This window comes from Mesoplodon bidens (assembly GCF_964165515.1).
Source record: "Mesoplodon bidens genome assembly, chromosome: 18".
Lineage (NCBI taxonomy): Eukaryota > Metazoa > Chordata > Mammalia > Artiodactyla > Ziphiidae > Mesoplodon > Mesoplodon bidens.
Window position 1 is genome coordinate 656,859 of NC_138175.1, and position 14,835 is coordinate 671,693.

Consider the following 14,835-nt stretch of genomic DNA (forward strand, 5'->3'; position numbering starts at 1 on the left):
AACAAACTGGAAACCTAGAGGAAAAGGGGGATTTCTTTGTAAAAACACATTACCAAAATGGTCCCTAAATTAAGGAAAACACAAAAAGGCCAATTAATCACTGAGGAACCTCTTCCCCTACTGGTTATCCTACCATTGTTCCAGGCTTTCCCTCTCCCGGGACAGGGAAGGAGCAGGGACAGAGATGTCTGGCAGCTCCCCTAGTACATGACCCCACCCAGTGTCTTCACCTCCCCCAGCCACGCCTACCCAGTGAGGACACCTGAGGAAGGGTCAGGGATTATTGATTTTGATGTTTCAACTAGGACTTTTTTTATTCTCAGCGACTGGACACACTTATTGAAGTAAAATAAATTAGTATTTATTGTAAGGGTAGAAATAATTTAATACTTGCAAGTGGCAAGTTGAAGAATGTGTTTGGACCTGGCAGGTCCAGTGTCTCACACTGTCTCAGGGTGACCTTATTTCTCTCCAAACCTTTGTCCTGCTCAGTGCCTTTGGGGGACCCCATTCACAGGCACAGGCTCTCTCACTGCCCTCGGGCCAACAGAAATTCTAGGCTGACAACCACTCACCATTCTTTTTCCAAGAAAAAGTTTCTCCTTTTCTTGGGTTCTAAGAAAAGTCATGGTTTTGAATACCTTTGACCTGGCTTGGGTTTCACTCTCATCCTTGACCCATCACCAGAAGATGGAAAATGGGACTGGCTAGATGTGGGTTGTAAACCCATCTTCGAGCTGGGTGGAACATGGGCTCATCCTTCTGGAACTATCTGGACTGGAAGCAGGTGAGATGTAATTCCCAAAGGAAAACTGAGGCACTAGACTTGGACATGAGGACAGATGCTGGCTGGGAGAAAGCAGCAGATTCTATGTCCATGACAGCTCACAGCACAACACAGAATCTGACACAAAGGGAAGAAAGGGGTTCACTTAGGTTCAGGGGCTACAGCTACTCATCCAGTGCTCTTACTGTCCTCCCAAGACTGCAAGAAGCTCTTTCACTTGTTGAAAAGGCAGGATCATTTTTGTTGGTAAACTCAAGTCTCCTGCCTTGGGCATCAGGCCTTCACATCTCAGAGGCTGGCCCAGATCAGCCCATGTGCCCTCAGAACATACACAGACCTCATTCCTGCCCCTAAGAGGTGGGAGCCCTTGAGCTATGCCACCTCCCTGGCCATATTAACTTACCCATCCCTGAAAAACAATACTGCTCCTTTTCCAGTTTCTTCTCTCTCCTTTTCTAAGGGAAGAAACCAAATGCTAGGGTGGTAAGGAAACTCTTGTGCAATGAAGTAACGGGAGGCTCAAAAATTATTCCATGCCATGGAACCCATAATTGGCAGGCTTTCCAGAGGCCACATGGATGCATATGGCTCTCCAAGACAATGCAGTGTCAGTGTAAACCTCCCATTGGGAGGCCCAGTTTCTCCCATAACTTTGATTCTTAATGAATATGAATGTCAAAATTTCTAACAACTTGTTCTAAATTATTACACACACTTTTTATTGGTAGACTTTACTTGACCTAGTCATTATGTCATAATATTTCATTGTGGTTTTTAATTTGTATTTCCCTGATGATGGGGGAAGTTGAACACCTTTACTGGTTTATTGGTTCTTTGGATTTTCTTCGCTGTGAAAAGCCTGTTCAAGTCTTTTGCCAATTGTTCTATTGGGTAGTCTGTCTTACTGATTTGCTTTTCAGAAATACTGTATTATATTCTGGGTACTAGTTTTGTGCCATGCAACTATATTGCAAATATATCATCTTCCATTGTGGGTGTCTTAATTTTCATTTCCTTTGTGGCCCATGAAGTTCAACATCTTTGGATATTTAGTAAGCATTTGGACATTCTCTTATGTGAAGGGTTCAACTCTTTTTGTACAGTTTTTTATGTGTTGTGTAATTTGCAAGAGATTACTGATTTGTAAGAGTTTTTTTTAATATATCATGGGTATAAGTTCTTTGTCAGATAAATATACTATAAATATATTTTTCTGCCCATGGGCTGCTTTTAGACACTATTATGATTGTCTTGATGAACATAAATTCTTAATAAAATTCCATTATAATTTAAAGAAAATTTTCTAACACCTAAAAGGACAAAGGATTAAAGGGCCATGGTGTGCTGTATGGTTGTTGCGTCAGGGACACACTCAAATATTTAGAGGGTTATTACCTCTCTTGGCAGGCTATGAGGCTGTGAAGGCTGGGAAGGGGAGGCCCTTTTCTCAACCACATGGATGCTGGTAGTTGAAACATCTCAAAGGAATGTCTACACTGCCCAGGTAGCTGTTCCATTGCTCAGTAGCATGGTCAGCTCACTAATTGTCCGTGGGGTCTTGACAGGGCCCAGGCTGAACTGAGCTAGAGGACCACAGATGCCTGCCTGAATGGTCAGAGGTCAAGGACTGTCCTGCCTGAGACTTGATTGTCTATTGCTACCCACTCAGATGGGACAAAGGATGCCTGAGCCCCAGGAGGGCCCCACCAGCCCTCAAGTAGTCAGGGGGCTGGCAGGTTGCTACACCCAGTCCTGCATTAATCCACACATGTCCACTGAGCACCCTCCTGTCTGGGCACTCTGCTGGAACTGGGCCTGCCCAGGCAGAGCAGGGCCAATACCACCTTTCCCAGATGGGAGGGCAGGAAGGAACCAGGCATGACTCCAGACACCCTCCACAACCCGTGACTGACATCGAGTTCAATGTGAAACACTCAGAGACAGTACAGACATTTCATTCTTCTCTCAGCGCCCAGGACTGCGGGGTAGAAAGACAGTGGTCCAGCTCAATTCCCTGACTCATGTGTGACCCTGGGCAAATCCTATCCATCCTGGAGACCTCAGAGAAGAGAAAGGAAGGGCAATGGGGCCCAGTTATGCTTAAACCTCACCCTAACCCTAAGGAACCCTAACCTCTAACCCTAACACCCTAATCCCAGACCCCTAGACCCTCTACCCTGACTCTCAAACCCTGACCCCTGGCCCTTAAACCCTGACCCCTGGCCCTTAAACCCTGACCTGACTCAAACCCCAGACCTAAACCCTAGCCCAGTGGATACCGAGGGATGATGGTACTCTGGAATAAACCAAGGGATTCATGACCTTGCATTTAGGAATAGTTTCTCAGATCTGACACTAAAACACAAGCAATGAAAGAAGAAAACAGATAATCTGGAGTTCCTCAAAATTACAAACCTTGGTACATCAAAAGAGGTTATCCAGAAAGTAAAATGACAGCCCACAGAATGGAAGAAAACATAGGCACATTATATATCTAATAAGAGTCTTTATCCAGAATATATCGAGAACTTTTCACCACTCAGTAAATGGGCAACCCAATTTTTGAAATGCACAAAGGACTTGCATGGACTGTTCTCCACACAAGGCATAGAAACGGTCAGCAAGCACATGAAAAGATGTCAAACATCAGTAGTCATGATGGAAATGCAAATTAAAACCACAATGTGATAGCCCTTCACACACACTAGAATGGTTATATTAAAAATAAATAAAAATAACAAATGTTGGCAACAATGTAGGGAGATTGGAACCCTTAAACTTTACTTATGGAAATGTAAAATGGTGCAATCTATGTGTACAAAACTTTGGCATTTTCTCAAAAATATAAAAATGTAATTATCATATGTTTCAACAACTCCACTCCTAGATATATACCCAAAGAACGGATAACAGTGTTCAAATAAAAACTTATACACCAATGGGCTTCCCTGGTGGTGCAGTGGTTGAGAGTCCGCCTGCCGATGCAGGGGACACGGGTTCGTGCCCCGGTCCGGGAGGATCCCACATGCTGCGGACAGGCTGGGCCCGTGAGCCATGGCCACTGAGCCTGAGCGTCCGGAGCCTGTGCTCCGCAACAGGAGAGGCCGCAGCAGTGAGAAGCCCGCGTACCGCAAAACAAACAAACAAACAAACAAAAAAACATACAGCAATATTCATATCAGCACTGTTCACAATAGCCCAAGGTAGAAACAATTAAAATGTCCACCAACGGGTGAATGGATAAGCAAAATAAGGTAGATCCATAAGCTGCATTATTCTGTCATATAAAGGAATAAAGTAAAATTGTGCAGCTGCTGTGGAAAACAGTATGGCGGCTCCTCAAAAACTTAAACATGGAATTAACATATGATCCCTCAATTCTGCTCCAGGGTATACACCCAAAATATTAGAAAGCAAGGACTGGAACAGATATCTGTACCCCATATTCACAGCAACATTATTCACAATAGCCAAAAGGTGGAAGCAACACAAGTGTCCTTCAACCGATGAATGCATAAGTACAGTGTAGTATATACACAATGGAATATGATTCAACCTTTAAAACTAAGGTAATTCCCACACAGGTTGCAATGTGGATGAACCTTGAAGTCATTATGCTAAGTGAAACCAGCCAGACACAGAGGGACAAACATTCTATGATTCCACTAGTATGAGGTATCCAGATAAGTCAAATTCAAAGACAAAAAGTAGAATAAGTTTGCCAGGGGTTGAGGGGAATAAGTGTTTAATGGTTACAGTTTCACTTGGGGAAAATGATAAAGTTCTGGAGATGGGTGGTGAGGATGTTTTTACAACAATGTGAATGTATTTAATGCTATAGAAGTGTATACTTAAAATGACTTAAATGATAAATTCTATGTGTTTTCAATCACAATGAAGAAAAATGATACATGTTACAATATGGATAAACACTGAAAGCATCCTAAGTGAAAGAAGCCATACAGGAAAATCCACCGAGGTCATACTCATCTTGTACACTTTAAATCCATGAAGGTTTTTAAAATGAGGGAAAGCCCAGTGATGGTTCCAGAAAAAGAAACCTGGATTATAATGGAAAAAGACATTTCCACAAAGTTGGGGCAGCTGGTGAAAGCTGAAGTGGTCCTGTGGGTAGGATTATAATGTGGAGACCATACTTATCCCTCATTTGGGGGTTATGTCCTGGTTCCCTGGGAGACTGGCCCTGTTTTGGCTAAAACACACTGCAGTATTTGGTGTGAATGTAGAAAACTTTGTACTGTTACTTAAAGTTTAAACATTTGAAATTTACTAGAAAATACCTTTCAATGCAACCATGTCAGTAACATGCCAGAAAATCAGAGACGACATCAAACATTGCTAGAGAGGCCAAGACTTACCCAGACCAAATTCAAGCAAAGTGGTGATGCTAATCACTTTGTCCACATGGTATTGAGAGGCACCGTGGGAGATAATATTAGGAGCCACTAGGTCTTGGGTGCTGTGGATGACCTGGATGGAGTGGAAAACAGTGGGATTTCTGAATTCTAGGTTTCTACATAAAACCACCAAAAAAACTGTCAGAACTAAAAAAATGAATTCAGTAAAACTGCAGGATCATTTGTGATTCTATACACTAATAATGAACTATCAGAAAGAGGAATTAAGAAAACAATTCCATTTATAATCTCAGCCCCCAAAAAAACTAGGAATAAATTCAACCGAGGGCTTGAAAGACCTGCACACTGAAAACTAAGACATTGATGAAAGAAACTGAACAGACACAAATCAGTGGAAAGATATCCCGTGCGCATGGGTGAAAATACTGTGAAAACGGCCATGCTACCCAAAGCAATGTACACATACACGCAACCACCACCAAAATTTCAATGACATTTTATAAAAACAGAACAAACAATCTTAACATCTGTGTGGAGCCACAAAGGACCCAGAAGAGCCAAAGCGACCCTGAGGAAGGAGAACAGGCTGGAGGCATCTCGCTCCCCGACTCCACACTTCATTACGAAGCTACAGTCCCAAAAAAGTGTGGAATTGTCCCAAAAACAGGCACACGGAGCAGAGAGCCCAGAAATCAACCTACAGGTATGTGGTCAGTTCCTTCACAAGAAAGGCGCCAAGAACATACACCAGGGAAAGGACAGTCCCCTCAGTGAACGGTGCTGGGAAAACCAGACGCCACATGCCAAAGAACACTACACACACACAAAAGGGGCCAAAGACCCAGTTTTCCACATCAAGCCCCTCCTCTCCTGGGTCCTCTGAAGACAGACACCCTCAGCGGTCAGCCACGCACAGGAACCTTCTCCCCACTTTTCCTCACCTTCTCCTTCAGCGGCATCACCTCCCGGCAGGTCCTGAGGAGACCAGGCTCCCGTCAGCATGAACTGGACCCCACAGTGTCCCAAAGCTGAAGCCCCAGTGGGTCCTGAGAAGACCCGGCTTCGGTTAGTGTGGACTTGACCCCGGGTTGTCCCGGAGCCCGGCTGTCAGTATGGACTCGGGCCCGCGTGTCCCGGAAGCCAAAGCCCCAGCGGGTCCTGAGGAGGCGGGACTCCCGTCAGCTGCGCGCGGCGCCAAGTCCGCAGGCTGAATGCGCCTTCCCGCGGAGGGTCAGAGGGGCGGGCTCGCGTTCCCTGCCAGCTAATGGGAACGTGCAGACCAAGCCACCTCCCAGTTCAGTGGAGGCCCCGCCCCCTGAGGGCACTTCTGCTGCATCCACTAGACTGTGGAAATTCAAACTGAAATCCAGTCAAGTATCCCATGACTTCTCCAAAATAGTTAAGGAACAATTAACTGGAAACTGTATGAAATGAAATGACTGTAGACACAAACTTTAAAACATACGCCAAACTCACTCACATTTATTAACAGACATTTAAAATGTGAAACTATAAAAATTACAGAGATAAACACAGAAAATCTACATGACCTTTGGTTTGGTCTGGAGATCATGTGTTTTGAGTTTTAACACACAACACAAAAAGTCAATCCACAAAAGAAAAAAGCAATATTATGGACTTTATGAAATTAAAAATTTCTACTCTCAAAGGCCTTATTCAGAAAATCAAAAGACAAGCCACAGACTAGGAGAAAGATATTTGCAAAACTTGTATCTGATAAAGGATTTGGACTCAAAATAGACAAAGACCTCTAAAACAACCCCATGAAAAATGGGTTAGTATCTGAACAGACACCCAGCCAAAAAACATATACAGATAGTAAAAGTCGTACAAAAACATGGTCAACATCATACACCATTAGGGAATTACAAATTAAAATCATGAGATATCACAGCACACCTATTAGGACTGAGGCAGGAGATAGATGGGCTCCAGGCTAGACATTTACAACTGGCCTCCTGTTCACACTTCCTGGGGTGAGAGGAAGATGGGCTTCAAGCCGGACGTTCATTACCAGCTCCCTGTTTCCATTTCCTGAAGCAAGAAACAACCGGGCTCCAGGACTACATGTTTATGACTGGACTCCTGTCTATATTTCGAGATCTGCACCTCGATATAAAAACCAGCAACAGAAACAGGGTAAATAACTGGACACTGGACATTTTTATGGAAAGGACAGAGTGAGACTAAACCCTGTTAAAAGATCAAGAGGTCATACATTTCCCATCCTTGGGGCAAGGGAGACATTGCACATGTGCAGAAAGGCTCCTTGGAGGTCAAAACAGAAGGGGCACCACCCGATAATAGGTGATGCTAAGGCCGTCCCATAGGTCTCTGGGCTGTAATCCATCTTGGAAAAAAGTTGCACACGTCGTGTTGGGGAGGGTCCTAGGGCAGGGCAGGGCAGGTGTGGAAAAATAAACCAGATAATTGGCCAGAGGTGAACAGAGACGTGGAAGAACTGCCCTATATAAGTGACTTAACCGCCTCTTTACTGCGCTCCTCCTCATTGGGGGGATGCCCACACCCTTTCTCTCCGGGTGTGCACCTCTGCCCTGCTTCTATCTTAACTAAACAAACTGCTTCTCTGTGTGCTCTCCCACTTGTTGTTGTGCTATGTCTCTAATCATAAACTTTGCACCTGTTTTTACAGATTTGCCTCTGTAAGAAATGCATTTTTCACTGGGGGCAAGAGCCAGGGGGTGTGGTGGCTAGCATTCCTAGTTTTCATCCAGGTTCAATTCCTGGGCAGGGAATTAAGATCTCACTTCACGCCACCACTCACTGCTGCCTCTCCAAGTTCAGGACTGCCAAACTCAAAATAATGACAATACCAATTGCTAGAGGGTGAGGAACAACAGGAACTCTCCCTGCTTACTGGTGGGATGCAGTTACAGCCACTGTTTAAGACAGTTCGTCACTTCTTTCCAAAGCTAAACAAGTCTCACCCTGGGATCCAACAATCGTGCTTCCAGTATTTAGGCAACTGCTTTGAAAATCTATGTCTAAATGCAAACAAAGATGCAATTATGCACAGCTGCTCTACTCATAATGGCTAAAAACTTGAGGAAATCAGAATGTCCTTCAATAGATGAATGCATAAGCAAACTGGGGTACATCCATGTCAAGGCGAGTAGAATACGCCATCCCAAAATATGCCTATCTGGCATAAGGATTATTTCAGTATGATTTTAAAAAAAAGAATCTCAGAAAACAGAGTAGAGTTTGCCCTTTTGTGAAGGACATTTACAATAGAGAAGTGTCCATTTATAAGGGTATGTCCCTCTTTGCACCAGAAATAGAAGGATAATGAAATCTCAAGCAACTCTTATCAGTGAAGAAGTCCTGACTTAGATGTGCAGTCATACCCTTGTTTACTGTGTTTTACACAATAACCTGACATAACTCGCTTCCCCCCCTTCCCCAGCATCTTTCTTCTGTTTTTAGCTGAAAACGGTATTTAAGGGGATGGTTTTGGCCATGTCAGGGAGTGACTCAGTTTTCCATGGTATCTCCCCTGTATGCAGGAGGTATACATGTTATTAAACTTCTGTTTTTCTCCGGGTAATCTGTCTTTTATTACAGGGGCAGGGGGTCTCAACCAAGAACCTAGAAAAGTAGAGGGAAAACTGTTTTTCCTCCCATACACATGCAGTGGAATCCTACTCAGCAGAAAGGAATGCACCATCAACCTATGGAAAGACATGGATAAATCTTCAGTATATACTGCTAAGTGAGAGAATCCAGTCTGAGCAGGCTGCACACAGTATGACCCCATTGATGACATTCCGGGAAAGACAAACCTACATAGATGATAGCAGATCATGGGGTGGGGGGTTTGAAGTGTCCCACGTGATACTCTAGGGTGGATACCTGTCACTATACAGTTGTCTAAGCCCACAGATGTGCATAGCCCAAGGGGCCAATCATAATCTATTCAAATTTAGTTATTTAGGATGTAGGAGTGTTGCAGGATGGAATACATAATGTCAAAGAGTCTAACTGTGTTAGAAATATATGGAAACAACTCACTGTAGGGGATGGGGTAAAAGGTGCTGACCTAAGTTACCTTTGGAAATGAATGGAATCTGTAGACTAAAGGCAAAATGCACTGTATATAAACAGTGGGCTTTATCTTACGAAGTTCTTTCCAGGGTGTAGTAGCTAACAATTCTGAAACCTCTGCACATGTAACCTGGAAAGGAGCCATGCACAGATAAATGGCAGATGGTGGGAGCCAGGCTCCTTGCTGTGGGCGTGGGAAGTTACAGATAAGCAAGGGAAGAGCCTCTGCCCTCGTAATCCTGGATCTGGGCTTCCCGAGAGGATGCTGACTGGCTGCGATGTTGACAAATCTTCACACTGGGAAGACCCTGCAGACATAGGAACTTCACACCCCATCTTTCCACCCATACCTGCTGGAAACACTCAGCCCTACATAATCAGTCAATTGCAGCGCTTAAGACATTCTCACCCCTAGGCAGATAAAGGAGCATGAGGGTCTTGCTTACCCCTAAGCTGTCCCAGAATCCAGGCCCTGGGGGTGGAGCCAGTTTGGGGGTTCCTGGGCCTCTGAATCCAGGCCCTGGTGGTGGAGCCAGGTTGGGGGTTCCTGGGCCTCTGAATCCAGGCCCTGAGGGTGGAGCCAGGATGGGGGTTCCTGGGCCTCTGACCAGCAGGTGAGAGGAAGGAGGAAGACTGGTCCTGAGGACAGAGGTTCCCTCAAGTCTGTGATCCCAGGAGCCCCGATGGGGTTCATTCCCAGTGAGGACATGGGCGGGGCCTGCAGTGGTCCTGTGTTCCCCCTGGGCCCCTTTGATGAAGCCATGGCAGCACTGGGCCCAGACGTCTCCTGGCGGTGTCTCAAACTCTGACACAGCGATTTTACAAAGGAACAAGAGAATGCAGCTGAGCCCCTGACAGCCACTCCTTTCTGGCTCTGAGTTGATTCCACCAGGACCGCAGTCACCTGCACGTAGTCTGCTGTGACCCACCTGCCCCCATTGGCCTTTCCTCTCCCTCCCTGGGATGATTCCCATGACATTTCCAGCCTGGACCCCTCCCCCAGGCCAGACGTCTCTGTCCAGCCACTGCATCCCCATCTCACCTTGGGGGCTAACAGGGCCCTCAGAGGACTGGGATCCCGCAGCTGCCCACACCCAGGAGCAGCCCCACCTTCCCAGGTTGCTGAGCCCAGGCGCCAGGTGTAACTGAGCAGGACCCTACGGGGCCTTCCCAGGTCAGAGCCCTCCCCCACATCCTCTGCTGTAGGTCCTCTCTGAAGTACCCGGATAACAGTGTCTGACGCACGCTTCCTCCACCACCAAGTGGAAGAAATTAACCACTTGATGATCATGAACAGGTAGCCCCGGAGCTTCTGGGGCCTAAGAATTTACAATGTTAACCACCTGTTACCTCACCATCAACCAGAGAATTGTGCACCAGCTGACCATGTACCCTGCGACCCTCCTCCTTCACTTGGCCTTTAAAATTGCTTTGCTTAGGGCCTCCCTGGTGGCGCAGTGGTTGAGAGTCCGCCTGCCGATGCAGGGGATACGGGTTCGTGCCCCGGTCTGGGAGGATCCCATGTGCCGCGGAGCGGCTGGGCCCGTGAGCCATGGCCGCTGGGCCTGCGCGTCCGGAGCCTGTGCTCCGCAACGGGAGAGGCCACAGCAGTGAGAGGCCCGCGTACCACAAAAAAAAAAAAAAAAAAAAAAAAAATTGCTTTGCTGAAATCCTTCAGGGAGTTCGGGGTTTTAGAGCACAGGCCACCTGGCCTCCTTGTATGGGCACTTGTACAATTAAAGCTGCACTTTCCTTCACCACACCCGGTGTCAGTAGACTGGCTTTACTGCACTCGGGCAAGTGGACCCACGTTTGGTTCGGTAACAGTGGCGCCTCCCAGGCTCCCACTCTCCTTGTGCCCCAGTGACTGGCAGCTCCTCCTCCAAAGTCTGTGGCCAGACCCCACACTAATTCCCCTCGACACCCACCGCCCTGGCCCAAGCCCTATCCCTGCATCAGGCCCTGACAAAGCTCCCTGCCCCCAAAGTGCATCTCACATCCCACCCCAAAGAGTGGTCTTTCTGAAGCATAAACGAGATTTTGACTCTCTCCCACCTGTACACCCCCACAAACGTTTCCCCACTTCTGCTGGGCTGTCTGGTGGGAGAGGCGTCCATCGTGGCCCTGAGAGTCCCCGGCATCCCCACTAGGCTGCTGGCTCCTGGGTTCCCTGACAATGAGCACCTCAGCAGGCCAGGAGACACGGCAGGAAACCCCAGAACTGCTCACCTCCGGAGGGGACTGGCACTGCCACTGCCTGATCAAAGAGAGCAGGGAAGGGTTCCCCAGCTGGGACACAAACTCTGCACAAACACTTCCTGAGCCATCGCATGATCCCCGTGGGACTTGAGGGAAGGAGGGACCGAGGCACATATTGGTTCCTAAGCAGGATGGTGTGGGCTCAGCCACGTGCCCCACAAATTCACATGCTGAATCTCTAATACCCAGGACCCCAGGATGTGGCTGTATGGGAGACGGGGTTTTTAAAGAGGAGATCAAGGTAAAAATGAGATCACTAGGCTGGATCCTAGTCCAATAGAACTGATGTCCTACAAGAAGAGATTAGGACACAGATAGGCAGAGGGATAGACCATGTGAGGACCTGGGGAGAAGATGGCTGTCTACATGCCAAGGAGAGAAGCCTCAAAAGAAACACCTTGATCTCAGACAGCATCTAGGACTGGGAGATGTCTGTTTTTCAAGCTGCCGTGTCTGTGGTATTTGTTACGGCAGCCCAGAACAGACTCACACACAGGGTAACTCAGGGCTCAGACTGGACAGAGCCCACACTCCATTCCCCTGTACATGAGTTACAGGAGCCTCAGGACCTGAGGAGGGGGTCCCTGCGGGGAGGCACGAGATAGAAGATGCTAGGCATTAACATGACTGCATCCATGTTAAATGTGCCTGAAGTCCATTCACACGAGATGGTTTTGTCCTGTAGGTACATCAGCAACTGTAGTCTGAACTGCAGGTCTTTGGCTTCAACACCTCCACTGACAGCATTAGCTTCACCTGCTGTGGACCATCTCCTATAGCATTTCCAGGACCACAAAGCATCGAAGCTTCACAGGCCCCAGAGTCTGTGTGCTACCATCCAGGTGACGCTCACAGCAGAGCCGCACAGCTGCCCATCAGAACCCATTTCCCTTTTTCCTGTTCACGGCTACCCTGCACCTCCCAGCCTTCCCATCCCTTGCAGCTGGGACCCAGGGTCTCGTGTTACCAAGGGGAAGAGGTGGAGGTGGTGAGGGGCTTGGCCAGCCTGCATCCTAGGATGGAGGGCATGATGCCCCCGTGGTCACCCCACCCTGCTGGCTAGAGCCCTCACCTGGAAGCAGGGAGGAGAAACAAGGGGGACAGAGCCTGGGACCTGACACCCACCTGCCCTGGACTCTCACAAGAAGGGGACAGAGACATCTTGAGCTTCAGCCCAGTTTTGGGAGACACTTTGTTCCAGCAACAAACTTTGCCTTGAAAGCCAAGGTGCTTTACAAACCCCTCCCCAGCTGTCACAGAAAGTCAGGCTTAATCTCTTCACACTCTGCAAACCCCAGCTCACGCTGAGACCACCACTCAGGTGACGGTGCTTCAGAGCAGCCCCTTTAAAAGATCCCTGGAGTTCAGCTCTCCCAACCCTGCCTTCAGTTTAAGAGAGAAGTTTCTCTGACAACCTTGAAAAACCTGCTGTTTCCTTGACAACCGAGCTTCGCAATCTCCCAAACTCTCCTCCTTCAGACGTTCCTATTCGAGGCTGGATGAGCCTAAAGTGCCAGTGCTGTCATCATGTGCCAGAGCGACTCCTCCAAGCCCGTAGTTATTGGTTACGTGATGCTACTGATGATGAAATCCCAGAAGAGCCAGCTTGGCAGTATAACCACTTCTGGACTCGGCACTGGGTCCCTTTCCACGGACAGAGTGGAGTGGCTGTTTCCACGGGCCCCGTGGTGGAAGAGCTCACTTTCTGATGAAGCAAGGCCTTGATCCTTTCCTGGTGATTCTAGGGTCCTCATCGTCACCAGACCCCCACCCACATGGCTGTTGTCTGTGCCAATCTATATGAGACCTTGGTAATCTCCTAAAATGAGGGTTATTTTATACACAGATAATGGGTTGAATGGTGGCTCCAAAAGATGTGTCCCCCCAGAACACATGAACAGGACCATATCTGGGAAAAGAGTCTTCGTACATGTAGTTAAGGATCTCGAGGTGAGGTCATCTTGGGTTAGGGTGGCCCCCAATCTAATGACAGCGTCCTTGTAAGAGACAAAAGAGGAGAGACCCAGACACAGGAGAAGCCACGTGAAGACAGAGACAGGAGGGATAGAGCCGCAAGCCTGGGGAAGCCTGGAGCCCCCAGAATCTGGAAAAGGCAGGGAGAACCATATCCTGGAGCCTCTGGAGGGACTTCAGTCGTACAACACCCTGATCTCAGATGTCTGATCTCCAGGACTGGGGAGGATGAATTCCTGTTGTTTTAAACCACCCAGCTTGTGGTCATTTGTTACAGAAGCCACAGAACAGTCACACAGACCCTGCTCTGTAGGATCCTGGAGATGTGATCTCACTAAAGGCAGACAGAGGCTGGATTATGGAACCCTTAGAGCCAGCATTGGCCCCCAGAAATCCTAAAGCAGTGGCTAAACACCAGACTGTTGAGGGGTCAAGTCAGAAGCCCTAAGGGTGCTGTGTGCACGCGGCCTCCCCAGGTTGTTACACCTGTCCATGTGGGGAGTGAGTATTTCAATCCCGATTCAGGACCTTCAACTTTACCATTCACATTGCTAATTAAGAACCCACCAGTGGAGATTGGTTCAAGATGGCGGAGCAGAAGGATGTGCTCTCACTCCCTCTTGCGAGAACACCAGAATCACAACTAACTGCTGAACAATCATTGACAGGAAGACACTGGAACTCACCAGAAAAGATACCCCACATCCAAAGACAAAGGAGAAGCTGCAATGAGATGGTAGGAGGGACACAATCACAATCAAATCAAATCCCATAACTGCTGGGTGGGTGACTCACAAACTGGAGAACACTTAGACCACAGAAGTCCACCCACTGGAGTGAAGGTTCTGAGCGCCACGTCAGGTTTCCCAACCTGGGGGTCCGGCAACGGGAGGAGGAATTCCTAGAGAATCAGACTTTGAAGGCTAGTGGGATTTGACTGCAGGACTTCGACAGGACTGGGGGAAACAGAGACTCCACTCTTGGAGGGCACACACAAAGTAGTGTGCGCATCGGGACCCAGGGGAAGGAGCAGTGACCGCAGGGGAGACTGAACCAGACCTACCTGCTAGTGTTGGAGGGTCTCCTGCAGAGGTGGGGGTGGCTGTGGCTCACCAAGGGACAAGGACACTGGCAGCAGAAGTTCTGGGAAGTACTCCTTGGCGTGAGCCCTCCCAGAGTCTGCCATTAGCCCCACCAAAGAGCCAGGTAGGCTCCAGTGCTGGGTTGCCTCAGGTCAAACTAACAACAGGGAGGGAACCCAGCCCCACACAGCAGCAGACAAGTGGATTAAAGTTTTACTAAGCTCTGCCCACCTGAGCAACACCCAGCTCTACCCACCACCAGTCCCTC